This window comes from Myotis brandtii, unplaced genomic scaffold (genome assembly GCF_000412655.1).
Source record: "Myotis brandtii unplaced genomic scaffold, ASM41265v1 scaffold895, whole genome shotgun sequence".
Lineage (NCBI taxonomy): Eukaryota > Metazoa > Chordata > Mammalia > Chiroptera > Vespertilionidae > Myotis > Myotis brandtii.
The window spans coordinates 258,713-277,953 of record NW_005371669.1 but is presented as its reverse complement, the minus strand read 5'-3'; the positions used below and the strand labels follow the sequence as shown (position 1 = coordinate 277,953).

General features: G+C 43.3%; 1 protein-coding gene across 1 annotated transcript in view; it reads right to left on the bottom strand.

Annotated features, from left to right (window-relative positions):
• The window catches only part of LOC102253790 (BMP/retinoic acid-inducible neural-specific protein 3), a gene marked incomplete at its 3' end in the record, with an annotated part of 88,088 nt that extends 84,698 nt beyond the window's left edge, over nt 1-3,390 (bottom strand). Inside the window, exon 1 of the mRNA XM_014532451.1 lies at nt 1,729-3,390. The remainder of the gene's footprint in view (nt 1-1,728) is intronic.
• Between the last annotated feature and the right edge of the window lie 15,851 nt (nt 3,391-19,241).

Sequence of the window (19,241 nt, the reverse complement as noted above, 5' to 3'; positions counted from 1 at the left end):
GGCGCTCCCCGAGCCCAGGTGGCTCTGGCGACTCCGGGAGCTGCGGAGAGCCTGCGGGCAGGGTCGCCTGTTGCTGGTCTGGTTAAATAAAGCGTCTTAGGCTGCAGGAGCTTCTGAGATGCGCATCCCCCCCTCCCCAAGCCTGAGAGTCAGGCTACAATCTGGCCAAAAGCACTCACCTAAACCCGGACGCCTGAGTCTTTCTGGAGGAGACCAGCTGGAGAAGAGAAGGTCTGGCTGCGCTGAAAGTTGGGGGCCCCCTCCCGCCACCCCCTGCGCATCAGCAGAGCTCCGAGAAGGAGGCTGGATGTAGTGAATTAGGCTCAACCCTGGTTTCTCCAACTGAAGTCACAGACGCCCCTGGCACTTGTCAGGCGGGGCAACCAGACCCGGAGAGAGACTAGGTGGAAACTAGGGGTGGGTGGGGGCGCCTCGGGGTGCGGACCAGTCCCAGCCCCGCTCGCTGGGGGAACCCAGGGGGGAAGCCCTCGGAGCCGGAGCCTGGGGGATGGGCTGGGCTGCAGCTGGAGCACTTACGTGTGGGGGCTAAAACGGCTTTGGCATTAAAAAAGCATGACTTGGGTTGTCGCGGTGAGAGGGGAATAGTTTTTTCTGAGAATTTTTTTTTTAATAGGAAAAGGAAGAAGGAAAGAAAGGGGAAAAAATCTTGAATAATAGGCTTTCAGCTCCATCCACCCCAATGAAGAGAAATGTTGCAGAAACTTGTTCTTATGGGGGGGGGGGGTCAGAGAAAGCCCCTAAACCTCAGTGTTCATCAGCAAGTACTGATGCATGCAGGGGTGGTATTTAATGACAGTCAGAACTGTCAGCTAAGCCCACAAAAGAAAAGGAAAGAAAAACACACTCTGACATATGAACATACTTATTTTAAAAATGAGCCTGGGGGTGGCACAAGTGTGGAGGGAGGCAATTACATTTTTCATGTAAAGTCTGTCCCTGATTTTCAATGTCTTAGAACCAAGATCATCAACGCGGTCTTTGCACAGCGCGCTCCCTCTGAAATGAGCACTCCGGGTCCAATGAGCCATCCCCCGGCTGCATTCACAGAATCGGAAAGGTGCCTCCCAGTAGGACGGCCGGATGGGAGGACAGTGCCCGAAATAACGTGTCCATGTATGATGTGGGATGTTGTGAGGAACACACCAATGAGGCACTGAAAACCCACACTCCTTCCCATGCAGGGGCTTCAGTGCCCTGCAAACCCCACAGACACACACTTTGCACTGTCCTCCCCCCCGCCCCCACCCCCCAGTCAGGTAACTGGCTGCAATGAACACATACTGACATGAACAACCCTCTGATGACTGGGGACCAGCGATCTCTCCCAGACCTTGCGACTGTCAGGTCTCTCTTAGGCTCACTCTTAGATACGCATAAAATGTAACCTTCCAAAATGTTATGAGAATGTGTGCCCTGGAGCCTTGATGGGAGGTGGAGAGGGATGGATAAGGTTTCCTACAGCCTGTAATATAAATGAGGGAGGGCCGAAATAAATACAGAGTGCAGAAGATGATGGGGTGGTTCGCTACATGGGCTGTATCTTAGCACAGCAGCAACTAACACAGTAAGGAAACACGGTCACATACATCTCTGAGTTCTGAAAGTCACAGAAATGCGTTTCATGATGGCACTTTTTTGCACAAACATGGCTTATTAAAAATAACAGCAGCAGTGGGTCTCTAATAATGCGTAAAGAGGAGGACTTACCAAAGGAAATCGCCGGAAGCACGATGACAGGGAGAACAAATATCTCCAGAATTCACACAGACATTCCATGATCTCCCGAAGCAAGGTACGGTGACGAGCTGCAGGCTGGTGGAACTTTGAAATAATCAGCGCTTCCCGGTGGCATGTAACCAAGTCAAAACCCGTTACCCGGAGAGCCAAGAACCCCCAAGGAAGGGGAGCAAAATGTGGAGGAGGTGCCTTTTAGTTTGGGGGTGGGGGGAGCGGTGGTGGTGGAAAGGGGCTTCTAATGGGATGATCTTTAGGCAGCCAAAATGAAAATTCACAGACTCCACCTCCCCACAGAGTGGAGAAAAACACAAGTCCTGTAACCCCAGAGAACAGGAGCTGGAATACAGGGAAATCTGCAAAAGAGGAGTCAAAAGCTGTGCTGAAGACAAGGAGCTAGAGAGAGAACTAGTGAGCGAGGCTGTAGGCATCCGGGTAGAGAGAGCAGCAAGAGTGACTGAGGCTGCTGGGAAGGATCCAATGAGAATGCGAGAGGGCACTGCCTCCGAAATCCTGCTCTGAGCTCCCCTCTCTCAGGGCTCTAAGAGTTACCTGCGTTGGGAGCCTCATGATTACGATTAATCGTCTTCCACCAGCACATTTCCCTAGGATTTCCCTTGAACCCTCCCAGACCCAGCAACTGTGGGAAGCATAGTATATAGAAGCCCAGCACGGCCGCTCTCCCCCTCCTCCCTGTCCCCCCCACATGAGCCACTGTGATCACTTTAGCATGACCAGATCCTCAGCATTTGGGGGGAGGGGGTGTCGAATGGCTGAAGATGCCGATGAGGCCGAGTGCAGTCGGGGGCGCTGCGCCCAAGGCTCAGGCAAGGGGACCCCGCTCGGTGGATAGAAACGCAGGGGCTGCAGCGCTGGCGGCTGCGGCAGCGGCGGGAGCTCTCCAAGGTCCTGATTTCACGGCGAATCCTGCAGCCCGAGACTCAGAGCCATTGACTCACATCTGAAACCTCAGCACCAGATTGATTGAGAAGCGAGAGCTTTGGAGGTTCTGGGGCCCGTCCCCGCGGAGCAGGTGGCAGGCGGCGAGGTGAGTCTCCTGCGCCCCCTCCGATTCCCGCACGGTCACCGGGAGAGAGCGCGCTGGGAACGGCTGGGCGGCAGGACGCATTCTTTTGCCATTTTCGCATCCCCCGCTCCCCCCCTTCCCCCCGCAGGAACGATCACCTGCCTGCTTGGTCGGGTAAGATCCTGATTCCTGCTCTCTCCCCTCCCCACGGCCCCATCCCTTCTCCAAACCCAAATCCCAAGTGTCTCTCTCCTTCTCCCTCTCTATTCGGGACCTTCCTTTCCTTTCCTCTTTGAAACCTATGTCCCTTACGGCATTGCTTGTGGGACTGAGGGGCTGGTGCTGATCCTCCCGGTTGGGGGGTTTGTGTTTGGGCTGTGAAATGGGCCCCGCTGGCCACCCCGGACCCTCCTGGAGGACCATCCCTCTCTCCCTCCCTGGGCTCACCCTGGGAGCCAGGATGGGCATAAAGAGCACCTCGGGAGTCTTTTGCCCTCCGCTCTGTCTTCCTCTGGACCCCGCGAGAGGAGGGGAAGGTTGAGTGGAAATTGATTTCTCGCACAGACTGAGGCAGCGAATGATACAGGGATTCAACATTTGGCCGGGATGGAAGCGTTCTTGGTAAGTCGTCTTATTTTCTGCGGCTGAATAGGCAACAGCGTGGCCTCTCGCCGCCCCATCCCCCACTTCATTCATTCATCTGCTCTGCGATTGTAAATCCGGAGCTCGCCTTTGGAAGGGGGATTGGAGTCAGGAGCTTTCAAGAGGCGACATGGGGGTGTTAAGGCCCTTCCTTTCCTACATTCAAAACCGAAACACAGGTCCAGCGGGTCCTTGTTTACTCACTAGAGGGATAGTGAAAGGTCTCCCTTATTTCTTACGAATTCTCATTGTTTTCTGAAAATAAATCGTGTCTGGTAGTAGCCTATGTCTGTGCTTTTGGTGCACCTTGGCCATGTTCTAAAATGTAATATTCTTGCAGTTCCAGAAATGAGAATCTATACAGTGTCCCCCAAAAATGTATACACACACTTTAACAGCTGACAGGTCAATTTTAGAAAATGAAATGTATTTTAATAAACACTGCCTTTATAATTATTCAAAGTGTGTGTATACATTCACTTCTGGAGATATATATATATAATGTTGCTATAGCTTAAACTTACTTGGATATTTACATATATCCAAGTAAGTTTAAGCTATAGCAACATCCTATTAATGTGTGCCTCTTTTTCATTTATTCATTTATTTTTAAATATATTTTTATTGATTTCAGAGAGGAAAGGCGAGGGAGAGAGAAACATCAATGATGAGAGAGAATAATTGATTGGCTGCCTCTGGCACGCCCCCTACTGGGGAATAGAGCCCAAAACCCAGGCATGTGCCCTGACTGGGAATGGAACTGTGACCTCCTGGTTCATAGGTCAATGCTCAATCACTGGGCCACACCTGCTGGGCGTGTGTGCATCTTGATTCAAGTTCTTCTACAAATCTGTAGCCTCCAAAACAGTGACTTGCATGTGGTGATGAGGCCTGTAATTCATAAGGCTCTCTGGTTTCCATGAGTCTTAGCACTCCGGCCTGTGCACACCCGTCATGTGAAGAGCTGGGTTGGTGTGCCAGTGGGAAGAGCCCAATGGCTCTTGCTAGTGCTTACATATGAGGCACCAAGTGCAGAAGAACAAGTCTTGCAAATGGAATGAACTTGGTTTTCAAGTGCCAGCTGACCATTTTTGGATAGGAACAATGAATTTATACCTAATGCAAACAAGATGGCCTTAACCTCATAGGAAATATTGGATATTAAAACACCATTGATTAGAATAGACTTCATTTCAGATAATCAATGTTCTAGAAATCAGTAATATAAAATCCCAGGAGATAGCTAAGTGGCATATTACAACAGCAAGGTAACCATGCATGCGTGCAAATATCTACCATCATTATTATTATCCAAATTGGGGGAGGGGGGTGCCAGGCCTGCCTGCTTATCTCAGTAGTTGAGCATCGACCTATGAACCAGGAGGTCACAGTTTGATTCCTGGGATTCCTGGTCAGGGAATATGCCCAGGTTGTGGGCTCAATCTCCAGTGTGGGGTATGCAGGAGGCAGTCTATCAATGATTATCTCTCATCATTGATGTTTCTATTTCTCTCTCTTCCCCTCTCCCTTCCTCTCTGAAATCAATAAAAATACATTAAGAAAAAATTGGGGAGGGGGACATTCAGTAAGGACATTTTTGTATAACTTTTTTTTTCTTTCTCTCCTTAGGCTATATTCCAGCCCTAATGGTGTCACAATGCAAAAATTTTTCTTCAGTCATCTCATTTTACCAAAGGATGATTTCTGTATATGTCTGTGTTTTATGGAGACTGTGTCTAGCTGTAGGATCTGAGATCAGCATAAGAAGGATAAATATCCTAAATTACACCCACTACAAATACAACCAAACAGTGTAACATAGAGAACATACTTTTCATATAAGACCTCAATGTGTTGCCTAAACCTATTTGCCTAATTTGCTATTCAAAAAATGCAATTGTTTGATGATGTAGATTACAAAACATATGATCAGATTTGTTAAAATGTTATATCACATAAATGGGAGGTTGCTGTTCTTTAAAATACTTGGAGAGAAAAAAATAAGATACAGGATAAGAAAATAATTTTGCGTCCTATGGTTTCGTAGGCTTAAAACAGTTTATAATACTGAACGTTTATTAGATAACTAGAGGCCTGATGCACGAAATTCGTGCAAGGGCCTTGGCCCTGGCCCCCACCTGCCACTGCCGCCACTGGGGACCTCTGCCACGGCCCCCACCTGCTATGGCTTTTTCCAGAAGGAAGGACGTCCGGAAGGACATCTGGTCTAATTAGCATATTACCCTTTTATTGTTATAGATTTAAGTATGTGAGCATCAGATGGTTCCATTTGATGGACTTCAAAATGGAGCCATGGGCTTTATATCCCCTGGCTGGCTCTTACCTTAGGTACAAATCTGGTTGGTACTCAGAACTTTCTCAGAAACTACACAGTTTAATTTTACATGGAACAGATCCTCTCCTGGATTACCTCAGTGCACATCTGTGGTTGGTATTTTAGCACACTTTGCATTACCCTGGTTCCTTGTTCTTTTAAGTGTAAGCATAACATCTAATGTATTTCATACGTAGTAATCCATTAAAATCTCTAAATGAATCAACATTCAAAGTAAGATGATTAATTAAACTCTGACTTGTGTCTGAAACCACACACATTATGAAATAAATGCAGAGATGAAGACACTGCAGAGTGATGAAAACCTGCAAAAAAAAATCCACGTTCCATTAAAAAATGGCTTCCATCATTAGGAGAAAAGCTGTATAACTTCAACCATTTGGGAGTGTTCAATTTTCTGGAGTGGTTGAAGCCATATCAGTCTTCCTCATTCTTTCAGATACATCAATAATTGAGTATGACATGCAAGCTATTTTTTTTAATGGAAAGCCTAAAAGACAAATATCAACATTACCATCCATTGGCAGTTATCATTACTACCTGGATTGTAAAAAAACAAGAATACAATCTAAATATGTTTATAAATCCTATAATGTGCTCTTGTAAAATTAAAATTTTGCATGCATCTGAAATACTGCAAAAGATGGAACACATATGGGGAATTTATATTGGTCATTTTATGTCCTAAGGATGGAAAACAAAATCCACATTTATTCAAAGCCCAATTTGTTCATGAATACAAATTTCTAATTATTAAGGAGAAAGATGCATAGAATCTTTAAGAGGCTATTATAGGCCTGCTTCTTTAAATGGATTTTCTTAATACCAAGTGCATCATTGGGTTATAAACATTTCATTCATGAAATAACAGCCTCAAAGAACTTAATTCATTTCCCAAAAGTCACAGGCTAAGCAGAAGATTCAAAATGGGAAATCCAAAGTCTGGGGGGGGGGTTCCCGTTACACCCTTTGATCCCATAAAAGGCTGGGGTAAGAGAAGCATTCTGGAAGCTTTGGTTGAGTAGCTGTGATATGGCCGCATGCGTTTTTGTACGACTGATTATGTCTTCAAATGCGTAACTAACGGAATTCGGAGCCCAACCCATTTCAGAGCAATGTCTCCGACTATCAGCTCCATGGTGGGGGAAACATGTTGGTGGTTTTCCATCTTATTTACCCCCAACTCCCTGACTGCATGAGACCACAAGACAAAGACGGACAAGGAGGGGGGATGTTTATTTTCATGGAGAGACTGGAATGGAACAATTTGATCATTTTCTCCTTGTATTTTGTAGGGCACTGCAATCAAGAAAAGAGGATGAGCATTCACTTAATTAGGATGCACCATTAATTTCACTGTCTCATGAACATCCAAGGTCTTTTGCCCCTTTTAATGAAAATGACAAGAAACTGAGTTACTTGATTGCCAATTCTCTTGGTTTCTACATCTCTCTAAATCTCTTGCATTTCCCATCCTAAAGAAATGAACATGTTGTAGACATTGATCATGGACTTTGCCTCTGAGGACAAAATATAAAGTTACAGACAAAAGCCATTTTAAAAGACTATATAAAATGAATTCATTTCATCTTTATGGAAGGAGACCCGGCCTAAAAGTCAATTCAACAAATATTTATTGAGCATTTATTCAACAATCATTTATTGATAGTAATATTGCATATAAGAAGGAAGGTTCTAAATGTTGTAAAAATATAAAAATAAGTTACAGTCTCTATGTCCCAGTATGAGGGCAAGGGAAGTACACTGATAAATATAAAGGTCTTTTTAAGTCCATCCTACACTCTATTCACATCACCAATCAACCTTTTATTAGAAATAGAAACAAGTTTATTGGTTGTCATCTATGGGCCAAGCACTTCTTAAGATAAGGTATGCAAATGAGATAACCATGTGAGCCTCTAGTTAGCCGTGGGCAAACTACGGCTTGCGGGCCGGATCCGGCCCGTTTGAAATGAATAAAACTAAAAAAAAAAGACCGTACCCTTTTATGTAATGATATTTACTTTGAATTTATATTAGTTCACACAAACACTCCATCCATGCTTTTGTTCCGGCCCTCCGGTCCAGTTTAAGAACCCATTGTGGCCCTCAAGTCAAAAAGTTTGCCCACCCCTGCGTCTAGTACCTGACAACAAAGAAAATAAAAAACCTAGAGCTGAATAATCAGTTGATGTCTTAGCCTACGATTGCACACACCCAGAAACCTAACGAGAAATGATGTCACAGCCCAGAAGAGGTCCTGCTGATCCTCAGGCCGAATGATCCGCTAAGTCATCGGTTCTCAACCTGTGGGTTACGGCCCCTTTGGCGGTTGAACAACCCTTTCATAGGGGTCTCCTAAGACCATCCTGCATATCAGATATTTACATTACGATTCATAACAGTAACAACATTACAGTGATGAAGTAGCAACGAAAATAATTTTATGGTTGGGTCACAACATGAGGAACTGTATTTAAAGGGCCAGAAGGTTGAGAACCACTGCTCTAAGTTGTGTGAGTGGTAGGCGCCCCCTCTTAGTAGGATCAGGATCAAGACACAACAGCAGTGTAACAAGGCAGGGTTTTGGCTCCTGTCCTATCCTGCCAGTCCAGTATGTGTGGATGGAAAAGCACAAGCCTCTTACTCAGCATCAGGGCTCAGGTCTAAGTCTCGCTCTGGACCAGAAGTGATTGCGTGGGCACTAGACTGTGACCGTTTTCTCTGGGGCTCTGCCTGAGCCAGCCTCTCTTCTGGGACATCAGCTTCTCGGAGATCAGTTCTGCTCAAGTAAACACTAACCTTTACACTGAAATAATTACTAATTACTGTAGTAAACTTTGTTTTGTTCTTCAAATTTTTTAAAAATATATTTTTATTGCTTTCAGAGAGGAAAGGAGAGGGAAAGAGGGATAGAAACATCAACGATGAGCCCTAGCTGGTTTGGCTCAGTGGATAGAGCATCGGCCTGCAGACTGAAGGGTCCAGGGTTCGATTCCAGCCAAGGGCACAATCCCAGGTTGCAGGAACAAGAGAATCATTGATTGGCTGCTTCCTGCATGCCCCCTACTGGGGATCAAGCCCCCAACCCAGACATGTGCCCTCACAGGGAATCGAACCTTGACCTCCTGGTTGACACTCAACCACTGAGCAACACTAGGCAGGCTGTAGTAATATTAAGTATTTTCAATATTATTTATGATGTTCATGGACTTGATGTAGTAGCATTTCCTTTCATGCTTCCTCTTATCATCCTAGTATTTTCCTGTAAGTCCTTTCCTATTGTTCTACTAGTATACCCTTGAATGAAAGATCTGAATGCAGTTTAAATTCCTCACCAACCTCTTTTTTCTCCCCAAAGAGACTTTGCCCTATTTGTTGTCTTCAGAATCAGACATTTTGAATATATAAATTATGTATCTTCACAATTGCCCTGGGGATATGAAGATCACATTACCATTTGTCTAAAGAAATATGTGCATTTTCCTCCAGATTTCGAGTTTTTGGAAATAAAGATCTTGATTTTATTAATGCTCTGAACTTTCAAAAGAAAATTCTTACACTCGTTGTAGATATTTATATATCATATACATATTTTTCAATAACATATTACATACATTTTACTCCTGAGTATTATAACTAGGGTTAAAATACTTAAATACATTAACTCTAAGCCTTTTAATGCATAATACTCCATTCCCATTAAAGTACAAGTAGAAAACACTATAAAACTTAAAATTCTCAATTGTACCCGATCAAGTTTGGAAGAAAAATTTGAGTGAATGAATGAATGAATGAATGACTTGGAGATGCTGTTCTTTGGGAAGTGGTAGGAGACAAAGTTCATATAAATATGTCTAAAAATTTATTAAGAATTATTTCAATGATAAGTAACAGCAAAATTTGCCTGGCAGACAAATATGGAATTCCCATTAATATTGCTGCAGGATGTTAAATGATTCTAATATAAATTATGTGTATTTCACATAAATTCAAAATAACACTTAAAGTTTATTTGATCCACACATTTGTGAAATGCTTGTTTAAACAAGAAAGGTTTCCATAGAGATTTCATAGTCTAAAAAATAATTTTCTGTTATTGCAAACCATAGGATTCCACATCTGGAAATGTTCCTATAAAATGATTTAGAATCAGAATATACTTGTGATTTATTAAGGCTTTTACTCTACTTTCTTGCCACTCTTTAAAATCACCATTAACTCTCATTTTAAAGTCTGGTTGTAATGTTATTATTCAAAAACTTAGTTGAAGCTTCAGATTTATTTCTATACCTCATATCAAGTTATCTGAGGAGACTGACCTTTATATTTCTGGTTATAATCATAAAATTCTTCCTGTTATTGGCATTCATATATTTTCTATTTGTCTCTTAAAGCTATAGGTAGCTTAATTCCAATTTAATTTTTTAAAAATTAGCTTTATTAGAGAAGTCAATAAACTCAAAAACCTTAGGATTGCTGAGGCATATTTGAAATATTGACTTCAAAAATATTTCTTCTTTCCTCCCCACAGTGCCTCTCAAATTTTTTTTTTTTTTTGCTGTATGTTTCATAAAATATATCCTGATGCTTGTGCATGTAACACAGTGGGACTTGCTGATTGCCAACTCCTGAGTTGTCTGCCCGTCTTGATTCTGCTCAATTTAACCACCGCCTTGAACACAGTCTATCACAATGTTCATATCACCCGACTTCACGGGGTAGCAGTGATTTCTCATCTTGCATTCCATCTCGCCAATCATCCTTTTGCCCGTGTAGCAAAGACACCCCCTAAGATTCCTACTATGCTACACAGAGTATGTAATTAACGGTGAGGTTTGGTGGGAGCACCGTGGGGCTCGTCTCTCTCTGCTGTGTCTCCTGCACCCACAGTCCTATCACTATTGGATAGAGGCACAGGGAGAGTTATATGGAGAAAGAATGCGTCATTTAACCATGCTGTGTTTCTTCAGAAATATTCCGTGTCCAGCACTCAGGAGTTTTGTTCTTAAGATAGACATCTGTTTCTATTGCAGGATACTTTTTATATTTTAAAAGGAAAAAGACTAGACTTTCCTTCAACTGGAAAGACTTTTAAAATAAATCCATGCTAGTGATGGACAAATTTAATATAATTAGGGCATGGATCCCATATATGACAAGGCGGTGCATGTTACAGACTTAGGATGAGTGTAAAAAATAGTGCCTATGGAGAGATGCAAAGCATGCTGGACCAGAAAAAAATTCCATTGTAAGATCATTTCTATTTCCTTCCTTAGTAAAACATATACTGCATTTATAAATGCACTGTCCTCTTTGCAAGCTGGCTTTTCAAAGTATCTAAGACAACATTAGCAGTGCAGTTTTATTCACCCAATTTCTTGGGGTTTGCCTACACAATTTATATCAAACGTTACAATGAATATAATGTTTAGCCAATCAATTAAGTAAAGGCCCCGAGATATTTGGATTCATGAGGGTTGCAAAGCCATTAGAGAATGAAATGGGGTGATATTGAAATTTCCTCTCTCCTGTTTGCTAACTTCCCTTATCCATTCAATCAGCAATCCTATGGCATTGAGCTTACTGACTTCTGCAGGAGAGCTTATTTCTAAAAATTAAATGGGAAGAACGTAATGTGTGACAATTACTTGGGAACCACAGCCGTTGCGAAGCAGAGGACAGAGTGTAGGGGCCAGAAGACTCAGGTTTGAAAACCAGTCGTCGCATATACCAGCTGTGTGACCTAGTCCTCAAAGCTCAACTCTCTGTGTCCAGTGCTGAGGGATAAACAATCCATGAAATAATAATTAATGGCTACAATGGATCTTTGTGAGGCTTATGTGTGGTTGACTGTGAAAATTATTTGGAGTATCAAGGTAGAACAGATCACCCGGCCGTGTGGCTTAGTGGTTGAGCGTCTACCTAAGAACCAGGAGATCACAGTTCGATTCCCGGTCAGAACACATGCCCGGGTTGCAGGCTTGATCCTCAGTAGGATGTGTGCGGGAGGATGTAATTCTCTCTCATCATTGATGTTTCCATTTCTCTCTCTCCCTCTCCCTTCCTCTCTGAAATAAATAAAAATATATTTTAAAAAAAGATAGAACAGATTATCTAAGGAAACTAAGGAATTCTCCCACGCCACAATGAGACCAGGACCAGACATAATTTTCAGGTAATGAGGTAGTAGCAGGAGTCTCCAAGTAGCTAGGTCTGTGGAGGGTGGAGTCAGGCTTTCCTGATCTGGGTGAGGGCTTTAGTGGCCGGAAACACACACAGGAGCAAACTGGAGAGGTGCTTCGGAGTGGGGCTAAGAACTGGGAAGGAAGACACACGCAGTGGGCATTGAGGAGTGGAGGGCTGGAGGAAGGGCTGGAGGAAGGGCGAGCATTCTCAAAGGGCAGGAACGCAAAAGCCCTGATTTCCCTGAGACACAGAGTAGGGCTTCAAGATTTTTAAAAAATATATTTTTATTGATTTCAGAGAGGAAGGGAGAGGGAGAGAGAAATAGAAATATCGATGATGAGAGAGAATCATTGATTGGCTGCCTCCTGCATGCCCCCTAGTGGGGATGGAGCTCAAAACCCAGGCATGTGCCCTGAATGGGAATTGAACCTTAACCTCCTGGTTCATAGGTCAATGCTCAACCACCGAGCCACACTGGCCGGGTAGCTGCTCACTTTTTGACATGTGCTGAGGGGGAGTTGTTAGAATTCATACACTCCACCCCATGCATCCCTTTTCCCCATGGCCTTTGTTTATAGTCAGAGTACAGAAACTGGCTTCTATTCTTGGCATCTATGCTTCTGAAATATAACAGATTCTTGCCATTATTTGGAGGAACAAACACCCTAGGGTGATGACTATGGGGAGAGTGTGTGGATATGTTAGATGATGAGGCTTTTCTGGAAATCTACCTTCTCCAAGCACCAGAGAACCTCATAGCTTCTCAGTATTTTCTTCAGGTCATTTAAATACAGAATTGTAGGGATCTTTGGTGGTATTAAAAAATAATCTATAATAATAAAAGCATAATATGCTAACTAGACCTTACGACTTTCCGGACGAAGCCGGGGCTGCAAGGGAAGCCCGGGTCCCGGGTGCCAAGGGAAGCTGGCGCCGGCAGCCAGGGGAAGGAAGGCCTACTCTTGCACGAATTTTGTGCATCGGGCCTCTAGTAAATTATAAAAAAGGACAGAAACCCAAACAGCCCCTGTTCCCTCAGCTCCCTGAAATATGACGAGTGCTTGAACAAAAGGAGCAGGTACAGGGATCAGCCCAGACTAGAGCTCAGAACATGGCTTCTAATGGGTTGGACTGGTCTCTGTAAGTTTGGTGGGTTTTCTGACTTCCCATTCCCCTTTGATCATCTGCAAGACTCTGTGCCTAAGGAGCATTCAATGAAACCGACCTGGTAATTTGGTCACTCATGGTTTGAAATCTGCAGAAATAATAAGGGTTTGAAGGAGCATGAACACACACACACACACACACACACACACACACACACACACACGCACACACACACATCATGAGCGATATGACAAGCCGGCTCACATGCTGCTTCTAAGTGGTTCACTTTTCATTCCTCTGGGAAAAATAAGGGAAAATAAGCCAATTATATTTCCCCTACTTTTATATCTCAGGGTTATTTTGATAACTTAAGAAGTTGGAGAATAAATAAATGGATGCTTGCAAATGTCATAGCAATGCTCATGTGCCCGGTAGGGGCTTAAATTTTACAGTAATACATGTTTGGAAATAGCACACATTAGGGAGATCACGGGAAATAGGAAGTACAAGTGAGTTTAGATTAATGTAAGTAGTTCTTTATTAGAGTGAAATGAAGCCATCAGATTATGTTTTAGACAACAGACAGATGGGAAACGATGACAATTGTGACTGTGTGACAGAGGAGCATGAAATGCACACAAATAAAAACTGGGGGCCTAGCTGATGTGGCTCAGTGGTCAAGCATCCATCTATGAAACAGGAAGTCATGGTTTGATTCCTGCTCAGGGCACATGCCTAGGTTGGGGGCTCGATCCCCAGTAGGGGGTGTGCAGGAGGCAGCTGATTAATGATTCTCATCATTGATGTCTCTCTGACAAGCCGGCTCACATGCTGCTTCTAAGTGGTTCACTTTTCATTCCTCTGGGAAAAATAAGGGAAAATAAGCCAATTATATTTCCCCTACTTTTATATCTCAGGGTTATTTTGATAACTTAAGAAGTTGGAGAATAAATAAATGGATGCTTGCAAATGTCATAGCAATGCTCATGTGCCCGGTAGGGGCTTAAATTTTACAGTAATACATGTTTGGAAATAGCACACATTAGGGAGATCACGGGAAATAGGAAGTACAAGTGAGTTTAGATTAATGTAAGTAGTTCTTTATTAGAGTGAAATGAAGCCATCAGATTATGTTTTAGACAACAGACAGATGGGAAACGATGACAATTGTGACAGAGAGGAGCGTGAAATGCACACAAGTAAGAACCAGGGGCCTGGCTGATGTGGCTCAGTGGTCGAGCATCCATCTATGAAAGAGGAGGTCACGGTTCGATTCCTGCTCAGGGCACATGCCTGGGTTGGGGGCTCGATCCCCAGTAGGGGGTGTGCAGGAGGCAGCTGATTAACGATTTTCTCTCATCATTGATGTTTTTTTCTCTCTCTTTCTCTCTCTCTCTCTCTGTTTCTTCCTCTTTGAAATCAGTAAAAACATTTTAAAAAAAAAAAGAACCTGGGGAAACAGGCTGAGCAACTGTGAAAGGTCAAGTATCTGACCTTTGGGCACAAGAGCACCTGCGCACAGGAAAGGTAACAGCTACAAGAAGCCATCAGAGATCGCCATGAACTTCTACAGGGCCTAAGGCCTAAGGGACTCTATTCTTTGTTATTGTCGGGTTGTCAATTCGCTTCCCATTATTACGAAGAGCCTCATACATGTGCCCAGGCTGCTGTCTGAGTTTGGATGGCTGCCTGCTGTGCTGCCTTCCTGTTGCTGCACCACCGCCTCTGTTCTCTGCCAGGGAATGTGGAGTCTGATTCTTTCTGTTACCAGAGTCAGCTATGGCCCAAGGTAAATCCGACTGTGGGGTGGGTTGAGATGGCATTTGTGGCCAAGTTTGAAAATCCAGGGTGCTTTTCTTCCTTTCAGGATCCCCAGTAGGGGGTGTGCAGGAGGCAGCTGATTAACGATTTTCTCTCATCATTGATGTTTTTTTCTCTCTCTTTCTCTCTCTCTCTCTCTGTTTCTTCCTCTTTGAAATCAGTAAAAACATTTTAAAAAAAGAAAGAACCTGGGGAAACAGGCTGAGCAACTGTGAAAGGTCAAGTATCTGACCTTTGGGCACAAGAGCACCTGCGCACAGGAAAGGTAACAGCTACAAGAAGCCATCAGAGATCGCCATGAACTTCTACAGGGCCTAAGGCCTCAGGGACTCTATTCTTTGTTATTGTCGCTGAGTCACAAGTGGAGGTCTGCGCCTCGTTGTCAATTCGCTTCCCATTATTACGAAGAGCCTCATAAATGTGCCCGGGCTGCTGTCTGAGTTTGGATGTCTGTCTGCTGTGCTTCCTTCCTGTTGTTGCACCACCACCTCTGTTCTCTTTCAGGGAATGTGGAGTCAGATTCTTTCTGTTACCAGAGTCAGCTATGGCCGAAGGTAAATCGGACTGTGGGGTGGGTTGAGATGGCATTTGCGGCCAAGTTTGAAACTCCAGGGCGCTTTTCTTCCTTTCAAATCCTGAAATAGGGCTGCTTGGCCACCTCTAGTTCTAATGGACCCTTCCCCCAAATTCCTTCACAATTTTATGAATGTTTCCTTCCTACAAGAATGGTTGTGGAATAAAGATTTTGCCATTAGAAACTCAGAACCTTAAAATAGGTAACTTTATGTTTCCATCATTGCATTCACTTTAGGTCTTCGTACACGTCATTCTGTCTGATGCTCAATGACACAAAAACTTGGTCATTTTTCGTTAAGCTGTGTTCGTTTTTTAGTTATTTCTCAGTCAGATTATAACTCCAATTCTACTCAGTAATATTTTCATTTTGGACTTTCAGCCCTTCTGAATTTCACACTAAGAATCTAGTGCAGTGGTTCTCAACTTTCCTAATGCCGCGACCCTTTAATACAGTTCCTCATGATGTGGTGACCCCCAATTTCATTGTTACAAATTGAACATAATTAAAGCATATTGATTAATCACAAACAATATGTAATTATATATGTGTTTTCCGATGGTCTTTGACTAGCCCTGTGAAAGGGTCATTCGACCCCCAAAGGGGTCGCGACCCACAGGTTGAGAACCGCTGATCTAGTGGCTGGTGGCAATACCAGCCACATTGGTAGCAGGGGGAAGAAGAAAACACATTACTGATTTTTCTTGATGAGAAATTAACAGCATCTTAGATGTCCTCGTCTTCATATGCTCCTTGGACATTTTTCTGTTTTCACTGCAATATTCTAGGTGGTACCCTTGCTCCTTCCAACCCAGGGGTGGGCAAAAGCAGGTTTACAGTTGCTCGTATGGAAAAAGACATGCAGGCTATGATAATTGCAATAGCTCTTTGTTACCTCAAAAGAATGTCACAATGCAACTGTGAACATATGACTTACTTATAAAGGGTGTCCCAAAAAAATGTATACACACTTTGAATAATAAATAATCCCAATGGGTTAAATCTGAAGACAAAGAAATATCAATTGAGCTATCAAAAAATGTATGTGTATCTTTTGAGGCCACCCGAGGGATATCTGATTTAAGGTATTGACTCCAGCAATGAAGGAGACTGAGAAGGTCCATGGTCTGCCATCTGCAAGCTGGACACCAGGAATGCCAGATGGTGTGGGTCCCAGGCAGAGTCTGAAGGCCTGAGGCCAGGAACGCTCATGGCAGGAGGTCGATTTTCCAGCTCACGTCGTCAGGTGGAGAGAAGTCAGCCTCCCCCTCGTTTCTGTTCTATTCAGGACTTTAGTGGATTAGGTGATGCCAACTCCCGTTGGGGAGGGCCATCTGCTTCAGTCAGTCCACTAATTCCATTGCAAATTCCTTCCAGGGACACGCTCACATACACACCCAGAATGATGTTTAACAGGCTACCTGGGCAGCCCTTGGCCACGTCGCGTTGACACATAGAAGTGACCATCATGGCATCTATGACCACTCTGTCCCAACTCACTTCCGGTCATGGATATATTTTTTATTTTTTTAAAAAATATATTTTTACTTATTTCAGAGAGGAAAAGAGAGAGAAAGAAACATCAATAATGAGAGAGCATCATTGATCACCTGCCTCCTGCATGCCCCTTCTGCGGACTGAGTCTATAGCCTGGTCATGTGCCCCAAGCTGGCAATCAAAGGTGACCTCTTGGTTCATAGGTCAATGCTCAACCCCTGAGCCACACCTGAGCCGGGCTGGGCATACTTTTTAAAAGTGGTCTATGCTTTCTGTCTCCAGTTCCTCACTTACAATTTACTCTTTAGTCGACTTCATTTTTTTTTTCTGTTCCTATGCCTATATTCCCCTTCATTCTTTGCTTCGAAACAGAATGCAGGCTGCCAAGTCATCAATTATGTTTTGTTTAAAAATCTGCTTATAGACTATATGAATGTCTTTTCTGCACCATTGGACACTGTTAACTACTACCCACTTCTGCAAATTGCTTTCCTTCCTTGCTTGTTTGTGGTCCCCAACTTTATATCACCTCAGTGGCTCTTAATTCTCTTTTTTCTTTACTGTTAATTTTTCTACTGATCTTTTCCCTTAAATGTTGAAGTTTTCCAGACCCTGACTTTATCCTGAGCATATTCTATGCGAATCCTCAGTTGATTTTTATAGCCTAACACGGCCTTGAAAACAGGTTGCCCCAATACACTCTCCCCAAGGTGTTTTAATGCTGTAACCTCATTTAAACGAAAAAAGTAAAGTATAACCTTCGAGCTTATTAAAATCTATAAAAGCCTATTCAACAAACCCTTAAATTACATGTCCTATTGTGTTTGCAAATCATTGCAGTGTACATCTACATGTAAAGTAATGGGTGATACCCAAATAGTTTCTAATTTATATGCCAGTCACTCTTGTTTTCCATTAAAAAACTTTAACAATCAATATCCATAAAACCTTCAATTAACATAAAAAATAGATGTGAATTCTTGCATCCTACTTTATATGCCCATGCGTACCTAGATTCTATTAAGAGAAGCCGTGTTTGTAAATAATAGGCTGTAGAGCTACGCACCACAAGAGAAGAGAAAGAATTGCAGCCATGTGATGCTTAATAACGGGGATATGTTCTGAGAAACGTCACTGGGTTATTTTTGTCTTTGTATGAACATCATAGAGTATACTTCCATAAGCCTAGATAATACGGCCTGCTACACACCTAGGTTATATGGGACAGCCTACTGTTCCCGGGGTACAAACCTAGGCATGTGCCCTGACCAGTAATTGAACTGGCGACCCTTTGGTGTACAGAACGATGCTCAACCAACTGGGCCACACCAGCCAGGGCTAAATGATAGCTTTAAGATTCACAGATTTTCTTGCAAATCCTTTAAAATGATCTGATTCTGCTTCCGTAGGCATTATATTAAAGCCATGTTTATTAGGCAAAATGAATTAATCACTGGAGAAATTATTTAAGCTACTTGAGATCTGATTGAATGATATTCTGGGGAGATGGTATTAGATTGGGTGACATAGAGTAAAAGGACTTGTTATTTAGCGAGATCATTTCAAAGGAAACTATTTTAGGCTCAGTGTGCTGAAGACTGAAGCTATTTCAGGGGCTTGATGATTTGAAATGCTGATTGCCAGCCAAGTAATAGATTAAGTACTTCAGGAGCACAGATGAGTCAGTAGTGAAGCAATAAGCATAATACTTAGCACTTTTAATCTTCAAAACATTTTGTAAACATTATCTAATCAATCCTTATATCAATCCCACGAGACAGACGAATACCATTCTCATTTTACGGATGTCAGAACAAAGAATATTATATGCAAATGCCAAGTCACACAGCACAAAATGTTGGTGTTGTACCAATGATCTCAGAAACTCAAGACTTTTAAAGTAATTGAAAACTTGAGTTTCTACACACGATTTTAGTTGATTTTTAGAGATTAAGTATCTATTTTCTAAAGGGTGGTACACTATAATTAGCATTATATGAATACTTTAAATATAAATCTGTTAATTTTTGAGATGTAGAAGTTATTTTACTACTAGAAGCCCAGTGCACGAATTCATGCACGGGTGGGGTCTGGCCGGCCCAGGGCCGAGCCTTTGGGAGGAGGAGATGGTGGGAGGTTGGCCAGCGGGCCCCACCCCTGATTGGTATGGGGGCGCTGATAGAGGGCAGAGCTGGCTGGGAAGAGGGGTCATGGGGGCTTATCAGGGGTGGGGCAGCCATGGGGGGGGGCATGGGGGGTTGGCCGGCCGGCCC